The sequence below is a fragment of the Cuculus canorus genome, chromosome 8, assembly GCF_017976375.1.
Source record: "Cuculus canorus isolate bCucCan1 chromosome 8, bCucCan1.pri, whole genome shotgun sequence".
Classification (NCBI taxonomy): domain Eukaryota; kingdom Metazoa; phylum Chordata; class Aves; order Cuculiformes; family Cuculidae; genus Cuculus; species Cuculus canorus.
The window spans coordinates 34,251,912-34,271,778 of NC_071408.1; the positions used below are offsets into that span (position 1 = coordinate 34,251,912).

The 19,867-nt window shown below is 44.3% G+C and overlaps 1 protein-coding gene across 4 annotated transcripts in view; it reads right to left on the reverse strand.

Moving 5' to 3' along the window:
- The window catches only part of TGFBR3 (transforming growth factor beta receptor 3), a 105,572-nt gene extending 94,618 nt beyond the window's left edge, over positions 1-10,954 (reverse strand). For 2 of the 4 annotated variants that reach the window (XM_054072784.1, XM_054072787.1), the window contains exon 1: positions 10,826-10,954. The gene's annotated coding sequence lies outside the window, so the exon portion shown is untranslated. Of the gene's footprint in view, positions 1-9,494; positions 9,511-10,463; positions 10,613-10,825 lie in introns of those variants that run through there. The other 2 variants (XM_054072785.1, XM_054072786.1) reach the window with 2 other exon arrangements.
- Between the last annotated feature and the right edge of the window lie 8,913 nt (positions 10,955-19,867).

The window sequence follows — 19,867 nt, forward strand, 5'->3', positions numbered from 1 at the left end:
ACCTTTGTTATACATGGAGAACCCTTCCACACTGCTCTCACAATAAAATTAACCCCTCATTTCTCAGTATCACAAATTCTGAAAACTCTTCAAGGCCACTTGATGCTCAATATAAACATGAAGCTGTTCAGAATCTTTAAGAGATTTTAAGATACACCAGGTCAGTAAAAGAACTGAAATGTGCTGTACAAATAAACAATGACACAGTTGGCACCTGCAGGCACTAAAAACACCAAAAATTCTGACTCCAGAATACGCACTGTTCCTTCTCTCACAGGTTCTCTGACACAAACTATTCTTTCCACTGCTCACCAGGATCAATTTAAAAAGTGTGAGGTGAGACTCCAACACTACCAGACCACATGGCTGAGGTAATGAGATACTGTGATGAGTTTCTATTGTTAATAGGAGGACAAACAACACAGCCTCATGAATCAGCACTTGTCCACCCTAAAATCCCAAACAAGCACCATCTACCTGAAGATTTCTATCACAATATTTTGTAGACAATGGGTTCATCTTCAAGCAAAAAAGTTCTGGAGAAGGATAAGCATACACAGAACCAATGCTAGAGACACCTCAAAACAGAAACACCTTGGAAAATGATAGCTTCGCTGGGCAGTTCACACTCTTGTAAGAATTATCCATGCTGAGCCTACTGGAAGGATTCAGTGACTTCCTAGATATCTCTCATCTCCCCCTGGAGTGTAAAGTTAAACAGCTAAACCCTCAAATCCATGCAGGGTACTGAACTTTGTGGGAAATTAAGGCCAATCTTTATTAAACAGAAATAATAAATTTTTGACAAAAATGCTGGACAAACTTCTAAGATAGAAGTATTTGAACACGAAAATCCAAATCAAACAGGTTTAATGCCAAACAGCAAACTATAAGCAATTTATGACAGACATCGAACATCATTTGGGAAGTCAAACATAGACTGCAATCACTTGCTTTTCCTCTAGATGGAAAGAAACAAATATATTCAGTGAGTGTATCTTGTTGCTAACTCAATTTTTAAATGCTACCATAAAGAAAAATTATCAAAAAGAGCAAATCATGATGTTTCCAGACAGTGTGAGCTATGAAAGACCATCATAACATCCTACAAGATGTCATACGTGCAAACTGGAACAGGCTGCCCAGAGAAGTGGTGGCTGCCCCATCCCTGGAGGTGTTCAAGGCCAGGATGGATGGGGCTTGCAGCAACTGTATCCAGTGGGGGGTGTCCCTGCCCATGGCAGGGGGTATAACTGGATGGGCTTTGAGGTCCCTTGCAACCCAAATCATTCTATGATTCTAACAAGCATTCCGCAACTTGAGTTACTGGTATATAATCACTTCATCAACAACAAACAGAACAGAAACCAGAAAAAGAGCAACCACAGCACATACGCTCAGTTAATAGCCTGAAGAGGAAAACGCAAGGCACTCGTGAGATCGCTCTTCCATCAGCACAAACCTACTCTTCAGTGACATTTTTACCGTGCACACAGTTGTGCAGAAATGTGGAACACAGCAAAAGCGCGGGAGATAAAGCAATCCCACATGTTCAAAGGCCAAGTTTCACTTTGACTTTGATTTGCAAAAGATGATTTAAAAAAGAGAGACCATGCATACATGAAAACAAGAGTGATTTCATTCCTCCTGCAGCTCACTGCCCAGTAACACTGACAAGGTACAACTCAGAGCAGGCAGGATCCCATTGAAACGCCCTGGGTTTCCACTCCAAGTCTGCCAGCTCATGAAGGATGAATAATAGAGATATCAATGAACATTAAGAAGAGCTTTCTAAAGAATGGGATCACTTACTTGTAGATAGCATTCGCAAACTTAAAAAGGAGGGCAAATGTCAAACCTTGAACAACAGGGTGAAACAGTGAAGCACTGACAGCAGGTCTGTTGAATTCAGGATGGATGACAGGATGATACCCAAACCGCCAGCTCCACAGCAGCAACTTCAGTCAAAAAGCACAGACAAAAATGCTACTAATAATTCATTTAAAAATAAACCTACCAAGCCAGCAAACTGTCAGTGTTCTGGAAAACCAGATCCTCCTCCCCTGTGCTGGGAGTCAGCTACAAAGCTGCTGTTACCTGACCATATGATAGTACCAAAGGGAGATAAATAAAACAGTTGAGAGATTCCGCTGTGGTGCAAAACATGCCAGAGTTTGTGTCAGCGCAAAACCTGCTGTCACCAGAAGAGTATAAAACCCACAAACTACGAACAACTGAGGCAGCCCCAGAACAGGGGGGCATTTCCTTTGAAATAAGATCAGAAATCTCTGCAAAGGGATCAGGGACCTGAAGTCTTTATCCAGGGACTAAACACAACTGCTGCTCAATTTGAAATTCAGAAGAAATTTCCGAGAGAATCATCTTTTCCTTTGGGTATATCTGGGTGGCTATTTCTGTAACAGAGGTCGTGGAAGGGCACATTAAAGTATAACCAGAAAATCCCAACGAGGAAGAGAGATGACATGAGAGCTTTACTAAATACACTGTTTTCATGCCAACTCTTTATGCTACTATGAGCTGCAAGAAAAGCTGGCAAAGAGGGATCTGCAGCCAGAGTCATTGAAGACTGGCTAAGAGGCAGAGTCTGTTGGGGCCACCTTCACTGAGGTTTGCTGCTGTCAACACCCCCAGTCTTGCTAAAAGTGAGGGTCTAAAAAGCACAAAAGGGCCTGTGCCATTGAGAAGAATAATTTTGCAGATGCCATCAAGGCTGAGTGCTGCTGGGAACATCAGAAAGAATCTTACTGCTACAAGATTTTATTAGGTTTGAGAGAAGATTGGGAGAATGGAAGGGGGAAATTCATTTTGAAGTACATCAGGACGAGAAGAGAAGGTGTTTCTGTTCCCTGTGAAAGGTTTCAATACTGTAGTAATCTGCCACATTTATTGCTGAACTGGGTTCTTACTGCTTTATTTTTCCCTTTTATTCTTGCTCCCTTAAGCCTTTTCCTCCACAGCCACCATCTGTTTCTATAATCACCACCCACCTTCCCCATACAAGCTCTTCCCCTGCCTTAACTCTGTCCTCCTGGCTGTCTAACCTTTTCCTTTACTGCCAGAAGAATAACTTCCACTTCCTCTCCTCCTTATCGACACAGACCCTGGGAATCCCCTGCTCTTTCCATGCATGGTGCCAGGGGTTGCACTGCTCTCTACGCCACCACTAACAAACACTCCTCTACCCAAGTAAGCCAAACCCCTCCTCCAAGTCACATCGCAGAGGTGAATGGGGATGCCTGAGCAGAGTCAGCAAGATCTGCCCCTTTGTGTTGTTTTGCCATAGCAACGTGAAACCAAGTTTCTAGGCCATCCAAGAAGGTCTTCACAGCCAGAGCTTTTCCACTTTTTGTTTGTTTGTTTTACACATGGCAACCATTTCACTTATTTGAACTTATTTAACCAGTTTGTCCCATTTGTCTATGTTGGTTCCCTGTGTGAATGCAGTGAATATGTGCATTCCATAAATAAAAACAGCAATAATGGGTATCAAGTACACCCAAGCTTAACTAAAAAATCACAGTCAACTACCCAAGCACTTCTATCAGCTTAGGAATAGAACAGTTTTTGAAAGAGTTTATAAGCCAACTTCTATTAAAGATGCACTTTAGCAATTTCCTTTTTATTAGATGACATTTATTCTCTGTTAATTCTGTGTGATTTGCACATTTACAGGTCAGAAAGCTGGATAATCAGGTTAGCAAGTATTAATGTGGAACTGAAAATCTGTATGTATTTTTTTAATGCCTGTGTCCAAGGCAAATACCAAAGTTCCACCATTCAGAACTCAAAACAGTAACTTATTCATGAACTATCAAGGGGACAGATTCTGTATTAGAAACAACAAAGTGGTTTCATTTTCAGGGACTACATGAATAGCAATAAAACTAAAAATCCTGACATATCAAAAGCCCCGGGAAAAAGTAATTCTGATGTCCTGCAGTTCACATGCTGCTGTGCTCGTAATGGGACATTTCAACAAGTCCCAGTTAAAGGCTATGGGAACTGGATGAGCGCCAAGGGAAGATGTTTTATGCCATTTAGCGATTGTGCCCCTCTATTCCATGTGGCTTTTGTTTCAATGTTCTGTTTATTTATTTTCTTATTAGTGCATTACAATGCAGCCTGCTCAAATCACAGGAAGCCACAAAATATACACACACAAGTCCACAGAAGATGTGAAACCGTTCCACCTTGTCAGTAATGGGTTACTGAGGCTGGGTTTGTTACCCGGTACTTGTTTTGCTCACAGCTGGCACAAAGCTTTGGTTTGGATGAGGGTGTCCATCCTCAGCATCATTTCATAACCAACTTTCTTCAGCTCCCCAACATTTTTAATCACCTGACTTGAATTGCTGTGAGTTTAGATCAGAGAAATAAAGTCACACTGCCAAACAGTGTGGAAGTTTCAGCTGAATAATCACTGCACAATCTAACGCATAAGTAAGAGACTGTTCATAAAACACGATAAAATCCTTCTGTTGTGAGTTCCCAGGACTTCCCTTCCCCCAAACGCTGGGAGCTGCGCAGCTGAATCTTTCCAGGCTGAGAGGCAAGGATTTGCTTACCAAGTGTAAACAAGAGAAGAGCCTCTGGCAGGATCAGGATGCCAGAGGGTTTCGATAGGTGGAAGGGAAGGAAGTGCATTCAGGAGGCTGTTAGTGGAAGAAGTACACAGGACTCTTCCATGAGGAGCAGACTGGAACAGATTTCTTTGACAACATCAGAACTTCCTAGAGGTCACTACATCTCTATAGAAGGGAGCACACTGAAACTGGCCCTGAGAACAGAGTTTAAACCCACCTGTAACCTGTGGACCAATAAGAACTTCTCTACTCTCACATAGAGCTCTCAGAGATATCCTGCATCACAGCATCTCTGAAAGAGTGGAGAAAACCAGATGTTGGGATGTTGTACAGTTCTTACACTCTGATGGCTCAAGCAATCTACAATCTAGTACCCACTTCAGCCACGCTTTCTGTGCAACTCACAGTGAGTCTACTCTTTCAGAAGCAAAGAAAAGTCTTAAAAGACCTTGACATGGCTCCGGCAGCCCTCCCATAACTCCCACCCAGAAAGACAACATTGCTTTAGGCAGTTCTGCACCCGTCTTCTAGCCAGAAGGTGAATGACAAACCTCGCTGCCTTCATCAAGGCACACAAGTGGCACAACCATGTGCCACTGCCTGATGGACATCAGGTAGCAGAGGAGGAAAAAAGCAAAGACAAAAGGTACGTACATAAAGACTGGGTTAAAGCTTCCATGGCAGCCCAAGAAATCTGAGTCTCACACCTCCACTGAAATAAAACTCGAGTTTCCAATGAACTCAACCAGCAACATCTCACCACAACAAGTAACAGGCTCCTTTTTCAAATGGAACTTGCTGCCTCTGAAAAGTTTGCCCTGAAACAAAACCGTTTCTGGTGCACAGGAATCTACAGGCTGAACAAGACTATCATAGATTCTATGAAACAAATTTCTACAGCCTTTCCTCCTCACAGTTAAATTTCTTTGGCCTAATTACTTTATTTTTTCATGGTTTCTAATTGGAAACAGAATAGGTTTCCTGGCGCTGGACTATCTCACTCTTCACAAACACAGTGGCAGCCAACAACCTCACACAAATTTCATTTATCCTATGTTTTACTTGGCTCGGTTTCTAATTGCACACCTAAATTAAACAGATAAGAACTCTAATGTACCTATCAGGTCAGATATAACCCCAGGGAATGCATCTCCTTGCAGAAAAGGAGCAACAGCAGGAGGGAAAGTTACCAACAACTGCGCAAGGCTTCCTCACTCCAGGTAAAAGATCTTAGCAAATTATTCTGTCAGTGAATGTGTGATGCTCTTATTCTTTCAAGATTAAGCTGCAAAACCTTAGAACTAGAAATATTCTAGCTGTAACCTTCCTACCAGGAAAAACAGCTAAATAAGTCTCTATTGGATTTAAAAGCTTGAAATGACTTCTATACATTTAGAGAAGTGGTTTGAAAACATGTCCTACAAGTACCCAAAATCCTCTGCACTAATTGTGAGAAACCAAAAAGGAGTAATAATGAAAAGCTAGACTATGGCATGAAGCATAAATTCACTATATAAGGATGCAATCCTCTTTGGGAGGGGAATTAAAAAAAAAAAAACCAACCAACCAGAAGTGGTCAGCAAAGTGAAGAGAATTGAAATCCAGCATTTCCCATCACAGGAGAACTGGGGGAGGTGGTACAGGTCAGCCAGCCCCACTGCCACAGTCCATGAGATATCAGAAGTATAAAATTCACAGCTTAAAATATTAACTGCTGTGTGCTTTAAAGTTAACCACATGCATTATCAAAACCACATTTTTGGGGAAAAAAATCTCAAAGCAGCGTGTATTGAATTTTGCTCTGTAGAAGAAGACATACACTAGAAAGCAGGTAGATCTGTAAATTATTTCTTCAGGTGCTACACAAGATAAACACATTTATCCAAAGCTGGCTGTCAGATGCTAAATTTTCAGATGCATATCTGTAAGATAAGCTTCTCCCACACAGGTAGGGAAGACCTGAAAGCGCTACTCAGTTAGAAGGATGAGTCAAAAGCAGCTTCCCTTTGTGCAGGAGTCACCTACACTCTCCCTAATTGTCTGCCAAATAACTGGTGTAATTAATTTGCTGGGCAGAGAAACTCATTCAGGCTGAGGCAAAACTTCTTTCATAAAGATTATAATTTACAATCACTGCAATGAGATTTTGTTTCAATCAAGATATGCATCACTGGCATGTTCCACTCAGAGTGGAGATCTACTCCCATGTAATTTTTACCATATAGGATTTCCTGCCTTTTATTATTTTATTTCCTGCATTTAATATAAAATATTAAATGCATGCATGAAGACTGTAAAAAGCTTTGAACACAAGTCTAAGGCCACAATAAATTTCTATGTTCATGTGAATAATTTGTGCATCTTGTCTGCCAGCAGGAAATTCCTACACCTCATCGCTGGAGAGAACCAAGTCACTGGATCGGGAAGTATCCAGAGCCATAGGACATCTTAAACCCTGGAGGAGGGAACCATCCCATGGTCCAGTAAGGTCATAGCCTTAATACAAGAAAAGGTCCATCTTTTCAAGTATTTCAACAGCTGGTTTATATATCAAACAGAATTCTGCTGTACTCAAATCATCGTCAAAAACAAAGCACTGCACTGGTGATAAAATGCTACCTCAGTTCTCAGTTGTGTTGTGTCAAACATGGCTTTAGCTTAATAAATTACTTCTGTAAAGCTAAGACAAGAGAGGCCACATCCGTCTCCAATCCACCTCCAGCTCTTGGTAAAGAAACACGTGTATTCAGCATATCCACGCTAGACAGCAAGCGCATGCGATGCTTTGGGATTTTTTATTGTCCCTGCCTCACAGAATGAATCTGCACTGATTCCCAACAGAAAATGCCTCTGCTTACAACAGCGATCCGAGTACAAGTGAACTGCTGTTCTTTTTCAGAATCCTTAACGACATCTCACAGCCCCTGTTGACTTCTGTGCAGGAAAACCACCCATACACGTTAGCTCTATAATTAACTGCTAGATAAGCTATGTTCCTGTCATCTCAACAGGTCTCTTGTGAGGTCACAACTAAACTTGTTTAAAAGAGGGGCCCTTTCCAGCTTAGTCCCAAAACTTTACACCATCTTGCAAAAGAAAAAAAAAAAAAAGAAAACAAAAAACCAACCTGAACATAGCCAACTGGTGCATGGAGATTAGACATGCTATTCCAGAGACCCGCTAGATATAATGAGATTAAATTTGTTAACAATAAACAGATATACCTCAATTTAAACTAGTATTTACAGAATGAAATAATGATGTTCACATTTCCCTCAATAAATTATTTAATTATAAAAACATCCCAAACTAGCGTATTTTGGCAGACATTACTGTTTGTAAGCAGTACAACTCCACGATAGGACAATTACAACGTGACATATAAACCGTTCCTTGCTGAACTTGACAAATCTGCCGATTCAGATATTCAAGGTAATAAAGGGCATTCTTTAAAAGAAAAAAAGTCTCTTTTGACATAGTGGAAATAAAAAATATGGGATATATAGTAAGTAGGAGCTTTAAACTCCCTCTTCCAGTCATTTCCAGTTCCATTTTGGCTAGCACAGAGTTAATTGTTGCTGTAACAGCGCAAGAAATGCTGCTCTGTTGGATGACTGCCAGCACAGAAAAACGCGAATCCACAGTTGCCGATGAAGCAATTCCAATTGCACTGTTTCTCTGCTAGTACGTTTTTCTGGCAAAACATGCTTCTACTCACGAAGTGGCTAGGAACTAGCACTACGCCGTTAATCACCCAAATATTGCTGCTGGAGGAGTAATGCCTGTTTATAAAACACGAATATTTTCGGGACCTAGATCAAAAGTAATGCGACTGCAAAGATATCTACAGTCCTTATTCTGGAGAGTATTCCCGAAGATCTACACAAACTGCCCAAGGCTTGGCAATTCACATCTGAAATGTTAACGGAATATTATTGGAGACAGCAAACTAAAGAACTGTGAGACAAATCAGGCAAAGCTCTAGCGCCGTCTTCAATAACTTTAGAACAGAAATCCCCCTTTGGCTTTCCAAACTGCACGCGTGAGTATCGCAGAGACCCAGACAGGGGAGAAAGTTCTGCGACTCCACAGAAATGACGGGAGAGGGAGATCGTCAATGGAACATCACACACATCTTCCTGTCCCTTCAAGACCTGGCAATGTCAGATAACGCTCCTAGAGAAGAACGTGCAGCCATTGGAATACGAGAGCACTGAACCGATGGGAAGAAAACCCATCTGCAGGTAACACCTCAGCCTGCAGCCAGCACCATCCCAGAGGATGCGCACAGCTCCACCTTTTAACTCGCTCATTTCCACTGAACTACGTTTTGTTTCCCCTTGCTTGAAGACCTGATGCCACGAGAACACACAACCACTCTCACTCAAAAGAAGCAGACCGGGTGCCCTGTGGCAGGCGCTCATCCCGCTGTCAGCGCAAGACAGATTAACCCTGAGGCTCAGCAGTGAGATGGCTCACACCGCCTGCAGGCAAGGAACCCGTTCTCTGCCTCTTCCGACAGAACAGCTGACATGCTGCAAATTCCCACTCTTCACTCAGCGTCCAGCAGGCTGTTTGCATGCCCACACCTCAAGTATTTGCCATAGGGCTGCACTAGACTTCACAAACCAGAAAGCAACACGGATCAATGCAAGCCATCCACTGTCCAAAGTAGAGGCCCAAAGTTTCAGCAAACTGGAGCTGCGGTTGGGAGACGGACTGCATGGACAGTTTTGTGTTCCCCCTGCTGGTTCAGCAATTAACTTCAAACACCGTTCCTGGAGGTGGGCATCAAAATGCTGTGGTGTTAGATGTTTTGACGCCAGAGAACAAAATCCAAAACTTAGTTTTTAAAAGAAATCCCATCTGTGGTAGATATCGTGTACATACCCTGACCAGACAAGGCTCCAGACACACAAACCGAGCATCAGAATCAACAGCCAAACACAACCTTCCCGGACAGAAAGGCTGGCAGGAGAGAAAACTCTGAAGCGTCACTTTAAACCTAAGAAGGTCCGACTACAGCAAACAATTGGGGGAAGCAAGTTTCAGAGTAAAGGGCTCTTCACCGAAGGAAGCCAACGACCTTCCCCCCTCCCAGCCCCTGTCCCTCCCTTCCTCCCCTAGCGAGCCCTGAAGGGGCCGCGGCTGCAGCCGTGTTGGCCCAGGTCTGCATCCCAACTGCAGCAGCTCCTGCTCAGACAGAGTTCAAGCCCTGAAAGCTTCATGGGTCAAACTGGAGCTCTTCTAACTAATAAGCTCCTTCCATTAACACTGTCCTAACACTCCTGCCGGAATCCCTTGACAGGACACCTGTGCACAGCCAGTTAAACTGCAGCCACCAGCCACCTTGTCCTGGGCACTCAGGGGAAAGATGTGGGCTGGAAGGGAAACAAAGCAGACCAGCCAAGTGGCGATAAACAAAAATATTTTGTCTTTGGGAAAAGTTGCATTTACATGTAGTTCTAAAGTCTTCCACGTGCCAGACTGTGACAGCAGCCGTGCTCAGGTCACAGCAAAATGAACCAAACTGATCCCACAACTGGAGAGCAGGCGGTGCTCTCCCTCTGGATTCCTCCACGGAGGGGGTCCAACACTGGCCTTCTCAGCCTCATCCAAAAAAAGAGTTATATTTATATATGAACTAAGCATTCATCCAGACCTAACCAGGAAGATACCTTTCTCAGAACAAAACTGCAGCACTCAGCCACCCAAGTCCCTCTCCTATAGGTTACAAACCCTGCCAGGGGGTTCTGTAAAACTGAGCTGGGTTGATGACTGTACATTAGAGGAGAAAATAATAAATTGTACCAATTAAATTATAATAGCTTAAAGGAGCCGAGATAAATAGATTTATACCTGGTTACAGCCGCCGCGAGCGGAAAAGGCGTCACCATACAGAGCTACACCTGAAGTCCCTTCTTTTGGAGAGAGCGAGAGGGATCACCTCGCGGCGTTCGACCCCAGTGACAGGAACCGCGGAATTACGAGCGCGCCTGAAACCGGGGACCGTTGGGAGAAGCACCGAACTCACACCCGGCGCGAGGAGGGACTCGCTCCGCAGGGAGCGAACCGCGCCGGTCACGCGTTGGGGATGGGACGGCGGGACACGGAGCCGCCGGGCACCGCGCGCTCGCACCCCCGGGAACCCGCGGCCGACGCCGCGCCCCGCGCCCCGCGCCTGACCCGCCCCCGCCCCGCAGCCCGCGCCCCGCCCGTACCTGCCAGCCGCGGGGCTCGGCGCGGCTCCGCCATGGGCAGCGCGGCGGGGCCGGGCGGGCGAAAGCAGCGCGGCCGCTGCTGCCCGGCCCGGTGGGGGGGGAAGGAGAGGCGGGGGGCGGGGCGCGGGGCGGGGCGGGCGGAGTCATTGGCCGCGGGGCGCGGGCAGCGCGCGGCACCGCCCCCCCGCACCGCCCCCGCCGCGCCTCGCGCCCCTCCCGCTCCCGCCCTTCGCACCGCCTCGCGCCCGCCCCTCGCGCCGCGCCCCTCGCGCCCGCCCCTCGCGCCGCGCTCCTCGTGCCCCCTCGCGCCTGCCACGCGCCCACTCGCGGCCCGCCCCCCCCACGCGCGTGGCACGCGCCCCGCATTCCCGGCCGAGCTCTGGAGCGGCGCCTTAAAGTATCGAACTGCAGGGCCTCATCGCGCCCGGGGCAGGGCTCGCTCGTTTGGATACCAGCCTGTGTTCGTGAGATCGTGGAACGGTTTGGGCTGGAAGGGACCCCAAAGCCTACCCAGTGCCACCACCCCCACTGGATCAGGGGCTCCGAGCCCCATCCAGCCTGGCCTCGAACCCCTCCAGGGATGGGGCAGCCACCACATCTGGGCAGCCTGGCCGGGGCCTCCCCACCCGCACAGGAGAACACTCCTCCCCAAGATCGCATCCCAGTCTCCCCTCTTCCAGCTCAAAACCGTTGCCCTTTGTCCTATCTTGGGCGCCCTGATCCAGTGGGATGTCCCTGCCCGTGGCAGTGGCTGGAACTTAAAGATGATCACCTTGAAGATGATTTTTAAGGTCCCTTCCAACCCTAACTATTCTATGATTCTATCCCAGCAGTCCCTGCTGAAAAGCTCCTCCCCGTCTTTCTCATCGCCTCTTTCCGTACTGGCGCTGCTCAAGGTCTCCCACAGCTCCTCTCCAGGCTGGACGCCGCTGCCCGTGCCGCGCTTAGCGCAGGTCGCTCAGTCCCGAGCCACAGCTCCTCTGGCCTTGGTCTGGCTGTCCTGACGCCCAGGGTTCTTCCATGGACCAGCAGCCGGGTTCTCAAGCACCGAACGCTCCGCATGCCCTGGAAGGAGCTCCGCTCAGCGCCTTTACCAAAACCAAACTTTAAGTTTAGTCAACAAGTCAACAGAAACTTCACTTGCATTATTTTAAGCAGACACTGCTGAAGATTATACACGGTGTTCTTTATAGTTAACCAGTGCTGATTTATTGAACCAAAGGCACAGCTTTTAACTTTTGTGAAACTCAGAACTAACACTTTCTAACTGCATTGGAGTTTACCGACAGAATTAGAGTTCACTTGATCTTAAAACCTTACCGTACTAAAACCATTATTGTCTTGATGATTCCTGCGGTTTTAAAGAACCACAAAATCCTCTCTGCTTTCAGTAATGACACTAGACTGGGGCCTGGGGACTAAAGATGGAGATAGGGACCATGTCCTGGTGTTGGTGGGGTGCTGGATAGCCTTCCTTCTAATAAACATGTTCTTATGATGAATCCACTGCCCCAAGTACAAGAGGGCTTCAAACAGCTGCCGCAGGATACAGGCATCTGATGATTGCCTGTGTATTTATAGCACTATTTCGAAGTTCTTCACCCACCAAAAGAAATGGAGGCTACAATAGCTCCACAAAATGTTTATTCTCAAATTGACTCGGAGAGCCTAATCCTGAAAGCACAGACTTCCATAAATGAGCAACTCAGTATGAAAATGTTTTCTTGTCACAAAGTACTTCAAGAGCACAGGGATTATTCTCATTCATTACTAAGGACTAATTCTCACAAACCCCTACCTTACTTCATACAGTGTCTAGAATTGCTTAAAGGCTAAAAGATCATCCCAGCCTTTATAGCATTAAAAAACAAATCCAAGATAGAAAGGACTACACTGTTCTAAGAAGTGTTTGAGTGTGTGCTTTTAAATGGATAGATCAAGTCAGCACAGGTTCTGTAACCCTGGGTCCGGAAGGCAGCCCAGCAGCCATGCTCCTGAAGTGCTAAAGAAGCACTGGTGGTTTTGAAGGCCCAGAAACTGGTAAACATCATAATACACTGCATTTCCAAAAGCGGAATAGATTAATAGGCATCTTGTAAGGCTATCTCGTACACAAGTCTGGTTTGGAATTGAGATCAAGCACGAGGAGCATGTTTAGATTAGCACAGTTATCACCCAGGTCACCTATTCTGCCCCGCTCTGAGGCAAAACTCTATTATTTAAAATTAACATTGTGATTTAGGCTGAGTTTTTTATTGTGCAGCTGGAGGCAGGGAAAGGAGAAGTCTAAAAGCCTCAACTGTCAATGGCTGATTGGGTGTGGGTTGTTGCGCTGCGGTAACTCCACCATTACAGTTACATGACTCTACCCACACAACCTTTGGTATGGAGGTTCAGTTAATAAAATTAAGCCCTTAAAAGTTTCTTAGAAAACGGCTAATTAATACAAACTAATCAGGTAAAATTCTTAATTCCTTACTGAATGATCCTGCATTCCTTGAACACCTAAAACTTCTGCCAAAGGTAAGTGAATGTTAGTGCTGAACTGCTAGGCTTGTCTACACTTGAAAGTTGCTTTGGATTAAGGCAGGGAATGAATTTAAAGTGCAGCAGCAAATCTGGAAAAATTCCAAATGCAGACAAGTCACATGCAACACAATCCTGGGAGGTACCATGGCTTCTGAGCTCAGAACGGGTGCTATATGTCCAATTCAAATAACACATTCTTGAAGATTTCAGATTTTAAAAGTAAGGAAACAGTCCAAAACCACTCAGCCCACCTAATCATCCCCTTGGTGCCTCCCGTTCTCACCTGCACGCCTTGCCCAGGCTCCCCTGTACCCTGTATCCTCTTTCCCTCACTCCAATATGCCCCTTACCCTCCTTCCTACATTTTTCTGATAGGCTGAGGGCTTATAAACATCTTCACAAGTGCAAACACAACAGGCCAGAGGAGGGAGGAAAGAAAGGGAGATTGTATGAGAGAAGGGGAAAATCAACAAAGAATCAAACGAGAAAAATGTGAAAGCAGCATACCTTCACTGCTCCCTCACTTTGTTCTGTCTGGATCCCATTCCTTATATTGCATTGTCTGGACCCCAATCTAAAATCTAATCAAAGCAGCACAAGTCAGTAGGTGACTTCAAACTCTTCAGTTCTGGACAATTCCCTTTGTGTTTGATCACAACACACCTAGAAATTAGTCATAAGAAAAATAGTTAACAAATAACATATATTCATACTTTCAGATTCAAGCGCACGTATAAACTCATATTCACCACTTTTAACACTTAAAATGTGGAGCTACAGATATGACTAAAATCACACATGTGGTTTGCAGGATCAGGCCCTGCACTGCTGTGTTTGGTTTTGAACTTTATATTGCGTGCTTGTGGTTTACAGACCGTATGGGTGGAATTCATCACAGCCAAGATGTAAATATCATAGGCTAAAATCTTCTCATGTATACAATGGCCTAATTGCTTTATTATTTTTTATTTATATAATGCCCACAGGGTGCCAAACATTTTACTGGGAAACACGGAGATGAAGCTGCTGCATAGGGAGAAAAAAACTCCGGTTAGCAAAGGTGAGAACTGCTGCTGGGGAACACACCTTTATTTTGCTTTTGAAATGGAAATTACCAACACTACTACAAAAGAAACGTGGAAAAGGTTTAATTTCATACTTTCCTATGTGACCTACATTTCAGATCTACCGGGAAATATGAATTAGTGTACAAGTTTTTCATTCCCGTATACTGACCAGTTTTAGATATTTTCAGAGGACAGATTCTTTTGTCTTTTTGTGCATGCATAAGGATTAGAGTGGTTTTGCAAGCCTTGGGTCTTTGTTTCATCCCTCCGAGTGATCTCTAATAAGTTGCATTCCTTATTTTGCTTTAGACTGCTGCTGATGAATGCCATATGTTGGAAATCTGTTTGGTTTTCCCACGTGTTAGTTCATCATCCTTGGCACTGAAATCACACATGTGCCAGGGAATGTGACCTAGCAACCTTCCACCGAGTCTGAGTGGAGATGCAAGGCAAGTGCATACATATATTTGAAAGGTTTACAATGAAACTGGACATAATTTGCTGCTGGAAAACCTTAATGTGATACACTGAATCATAAAGTATCAGTTCTTTAGTGTGTGTGAATTGCTATCATAATCCATTCTTTCTTGCCATTCACACATTAAAAAAGCTAAATGCGAGTTTCTTTTTCCTTCATATATACAGAAAAGATCAAGAGAGGTCCTGAGAGAATAGAGAGGAGGAAAAAAAACCCAGCCTCCTATCTGCTCCTTTACAAAACCTTGAGAGAAAGGATTGGCCTTTCCAGTTCTGGGGTCTCTGTTGTATCAGTGAGCAAGGGGCTGAGGAGAAAGACAATCCCAACACAGAAGTCCACACAGATGATGTGAAAGTAGCTGAGAGCACCTTAAACAGACTGACCAACACCACCAATCACAGCACCAATCCAAAGACAAAAACGTGAGATACCAGCTCACCACCAGCCCAGAGCACGCTCAACCAGCTGTATTTTCATTACTAGTCCTCATTGGGGGCCCAAACACAAGCCTCAGTAATTCCCACAGCTGCTTCTTGTAACCCAACAATATTCCCCGCCTTGCACAGTTTAACAAGAATTCTGTGTATTTCTGAGTTATTTGTTCCACAGAACGGGCAACGTCAAAAACGAAGGCAATAACGAACTGGAGGACATCACAAACCAAGGACATCAGAGCCAGTGCCCCAGTGTTATCATCTGAAATTGCTTTAAAGCAGGGACAGCCCAGGCCCCGCTGCATCGCAGGGCCAAGAACTGCTTGTACAGAACAGGTTGCTTGCACTCACCATGTGCGAGCTGTGCATCTGCTGAACCCTCTGAAGTTTATCAGCAACAGGATTCCAAACCATGGACAAAAAGCAACAATCAAAGGCAAGTTATGCTTCTAGAAGAGATGATAAATTTGTGTATCCAGTAAATCTGCGATTCAGGTCTTTCAATTTTGTTGCTGCCTTAAGGATTAATTTTATTTGGAGGACTGGGAATTCCATCTGACCCAAAATCTTTTTTCTGAGGTGTTTACAGACTGGCATGGCAGGCGTCCCCCATAGCAATGTAGACCTGCTGGTCAAAGCTCAGACTGAAAAATTCATGCTTTTCTGAACTTGCCAAAATGTACCTAAAAAATTCAACTTGCATAGATTGTAAGAGACAAAAACTACCCAGAGAGAAATATTATGCGCTTCCATTTTCTTTTTGAGACTTCATTTGTTTCCTTCAGTTACCCTGGGCGGTCAATAAAATAAAATGAATTAATAAAGCCAAACTATTTCTGCACGATGTAATCCTATTAGAACATGGAAGGATAACGTTTGCCTACTCTAAAAAATATGCTAATACGTCCAAGTATGCACAGCCAGCAATGAAAATCTATAAACCCAAGAGCTCTTTGTTATCTCACAGATAAAGAAAATGTATATTTTCACATGACTTAGTTATCTGTATATTTAGGCATCAAGATATTTTGATATCAAGGCAAGAGAAGCAGAATAGTTAACTACATTGAAAATTGTTCCTAATGTGTGACCCACAAAACTATTGCTACGAGGGTGAGAAAGGCCTCGTGCTAGGGAACACTGCTGGCCTCCCTCTGTCTCATCCTGTTTCTCCTGTGAAATGGACCAACCCCTTTGTTAATGAGCAGTAACTAATCCCAGAAGGAACCGGAGATACAAGAATGGATTCCCATACTAATTTGAAAAAGAACAGGACGCGTTAATGACGGGGCACGGGTGTCTGTTCACAGCTAGCACAGAACCATAGGAAGGGGTCTGTGGAACAAAACCTGTGTGCTGAGGGCCTGATGTCTACACCACGCACAGCTCACAGGGAGCCATTTCCAACCAACTCCAGTGTGGACTGCATGTCCATTAGTTGTTGGAGCATGTCAGGTCACAGTTTAATTTCACCCAGGAGGAGTCCCCTTTGTGTACTCCGAGACTGCAAATCAGACTCACACGTGGGAACATCGAGGAGGGTTTGATGTTGTGAACCAGACTCACACGTGGGAACATCGAGGAGGGTTTTTTTTCCAAAGCCCACTCCAGATCCAACCTAAAATTCTGAAGAATCCACATTCCAAATACTTCACAGGACACAGTGTTTGTCTGACTGCTCTGTTGGGACCTGCGTGGGCCAGAGGAACTTACAGATGAGACGCTGCAGGGCACCGACAGCCAAATAGATGTATTTGATACTGGTCCAAGATGTTCACACTCAAAGTGAATTCTAATTCACAAAACATTTTCCAATCTCTGCTTCCAGGAGTTGAAATCTATGCTGATGCAGAGAAACAGCTTCTATGTGCTACCCTGCTCTTCTCTATTCCTATTCTGACTCCATGTAGTCGTACTGGCCCTCTGCTAGGGAGAACTCCGCTGCCTGTCCATAACATCCTTCTCCCCCACCCTCTGTCACCTCTCAAACAAACCAGAAATGATCTTCCACTACACCTGGAACCTTTCACACCCATACGTGTGTGTGTGAGGCAGATGAACAAGGGGAGACACAGTCTTGGGCTTACCTTTATTTCTTAAATGTTCTTACTTCGTCAAGGTTAGACTGTTCAGCCACATTCTATCTCATTCTATGAGATGGAATTCAGATCCCCAAAGAAAAAGCAGCTGAATTCTTTGGGTCCAAAATTTTAGTTTTAGAAACATAAAAGGTAGGAAATTCTCTTTAATGCAAGAGGGATTACAAAGGCAATTGCTCAACAGCTGCATAATAAATCCCACATACATTCATGATAAAACAGACTTATTTAGCATGGGTATGAAAATACTTTTTTTTTTCCTCTGGCACAACATCCTTTCTTTTACTTTTGTGTAAGAGAATGTGATGGCAACAAAGGAAACCATCCCTTCAGCAGAAAGGCTAAGTTAGCATCTCTTAGGTCAAGTTAGCAAAAGACAGACAAAACATATGACTCGGCTGCTCTCTTTCCCAATTACAAGAAATGCAGTCGATGTTTGAGAGCAATTCCTATCCTAAGTAGTAAAACTAAAGCCCATGTTGGGATCTGTGTCTTTGTTGAATTTCTATGGGTAAAAAAAAGTCCAAACCAACATGTTCAGCAGTTCAGTTGAATATTCTTATTCTGTGTAGGTTTTGAAATACAGGTTCTTTGTACTTCTCAAAACTTAGTCCCTGGTAACTATCAGCATTGTATTAACACCACCTCTATGGACAATTTTTACTGTAACCATAGACACCACTCAAAGGAGCACAGGCCAGAGAGCGTTCTCAACTCATGCTTGGTCTCCCCATGCAGCCACACATGTGGTGAGCAGCTGTAAAATGGTCTTTGCACACTGCACACACTGCTGAAAATCATATGTACACGTATTATGTATGAAGCAAGTCCTGAAGCAAAATAATGCTGAATATTTCTTTTTACTTATATTTGTAAACGTTTAGCTTTCTTTCAATAAAGACAAATGTTTCCTGCTTAAGTTCTTCAAACAAAATAATAACAGTTAATTATTCAGAATTGCAGGGTTTCAAGTCCTTACCACGAGCCAGCCTCTTAACCACCTCTGCTATGGCGAGGACTCGAACGCTGTCACAAGTGACTCTGTTCCTGTGGCACCGTGACCAGCCCCACTGCAATAAAATGCAAAAATGAAAATGTCAATTGTTACTTGGTATACATTTTCCTCTGGGGGGCTATAAGCAAAAATTGAAACCAGCTGACACTGAGTCACCCTTCTAGACAATAAATATTGCTAATACGAATCTGATGTGTTGAAGGGTGGGGAGAAGCTCCAGAGACCAACACTGCCCTCATTCCTGTTCCACCACCAAACTGCAGGGGAAGTGGGGCATCTCCCCCACTCTGGTGAGAGCGTTGTTCCTGAACGCAGCTAAATCCATCCCCATGGAGATATCTTATCTTCCGGGCTCATGAACACTCTGCAGAGTGGATGGTTAGCATTTAGAACAGACCACACTGCGTGCAGCAAGTTATTGCATATGAGATTTCCCATGGCAGATAATTCCCAACCCGAACTACAAGGTCTTCCCTCCCACACTCACCACAAATGATATTATTTGAATGCTATTAATCCGCTCGGGGCAGCTGTGAAGCAGCAAAGTACAGCTAGCCAAGCACAGCAAAAGGATACCTGACTTTGCAGTTATTATTTAAGAAAAGAAAGCAGATCCACTGAAATGAGAAACACCTCCCTCTGCTCCCATCTTCCATCTGCCAACATGTCCAGATATTGCACATGAGGCTTATCACACACAAGAAAGGGAAGCGTCACATAAGCCCACTGTTCATTTAGAGATGTAAATCCGAGCAATTTTTTTTACTTCACACCTTTTTCTGCTTTCTTATAGTCCTTGTAATTATTAGTAATTTTTTACATTATAGTACATTTTGACCAACTATACACTGTAGAAATGTGCTGTCACTCTGATTTTAAAGCTAGGACGTGTGAAAAGAGAAGCAATCAATTGTCTGCCAGTCTTTCACACCTACCTCCCACACGTTTTCTGCATGCACCAAAATTGGTCAGATTACACTTAAATATTTTTTCCTTCAATTAAAAAAAAGAAATAGCTGATGCCAATTTAATCTGATTTATGGATCTGCCAGGAGAGCTTACAAAACTTGACGGCTAACTTGAGATGTTTCACAAAACATTTGCATTACAATATCTAATTACCTTGCTCTCTCCCGTTTCTGTATACTACATGTCAAAATCCAAACCCAGTGTTATAAAGTGGTTTTACTTTACTACTTTTAGTATTAACTTGTGTTTGCTCTGCCTGCCAGAGCAGTGCATGGATCATCCCTGTGCTCTGACTTTGCCTACTGTGTCACTCATCTCTACCAGGGAAGCCTTCCGGGAACTTCACCCATCGCACCCGCCCCTGTGGACCCCCAGTTCAGCCAGTCCCTGGTGTGTTTACCAAGGCATTAATAAGTTTTTCCCCTCAGAGTGAATAAAACCACTCGAGTGT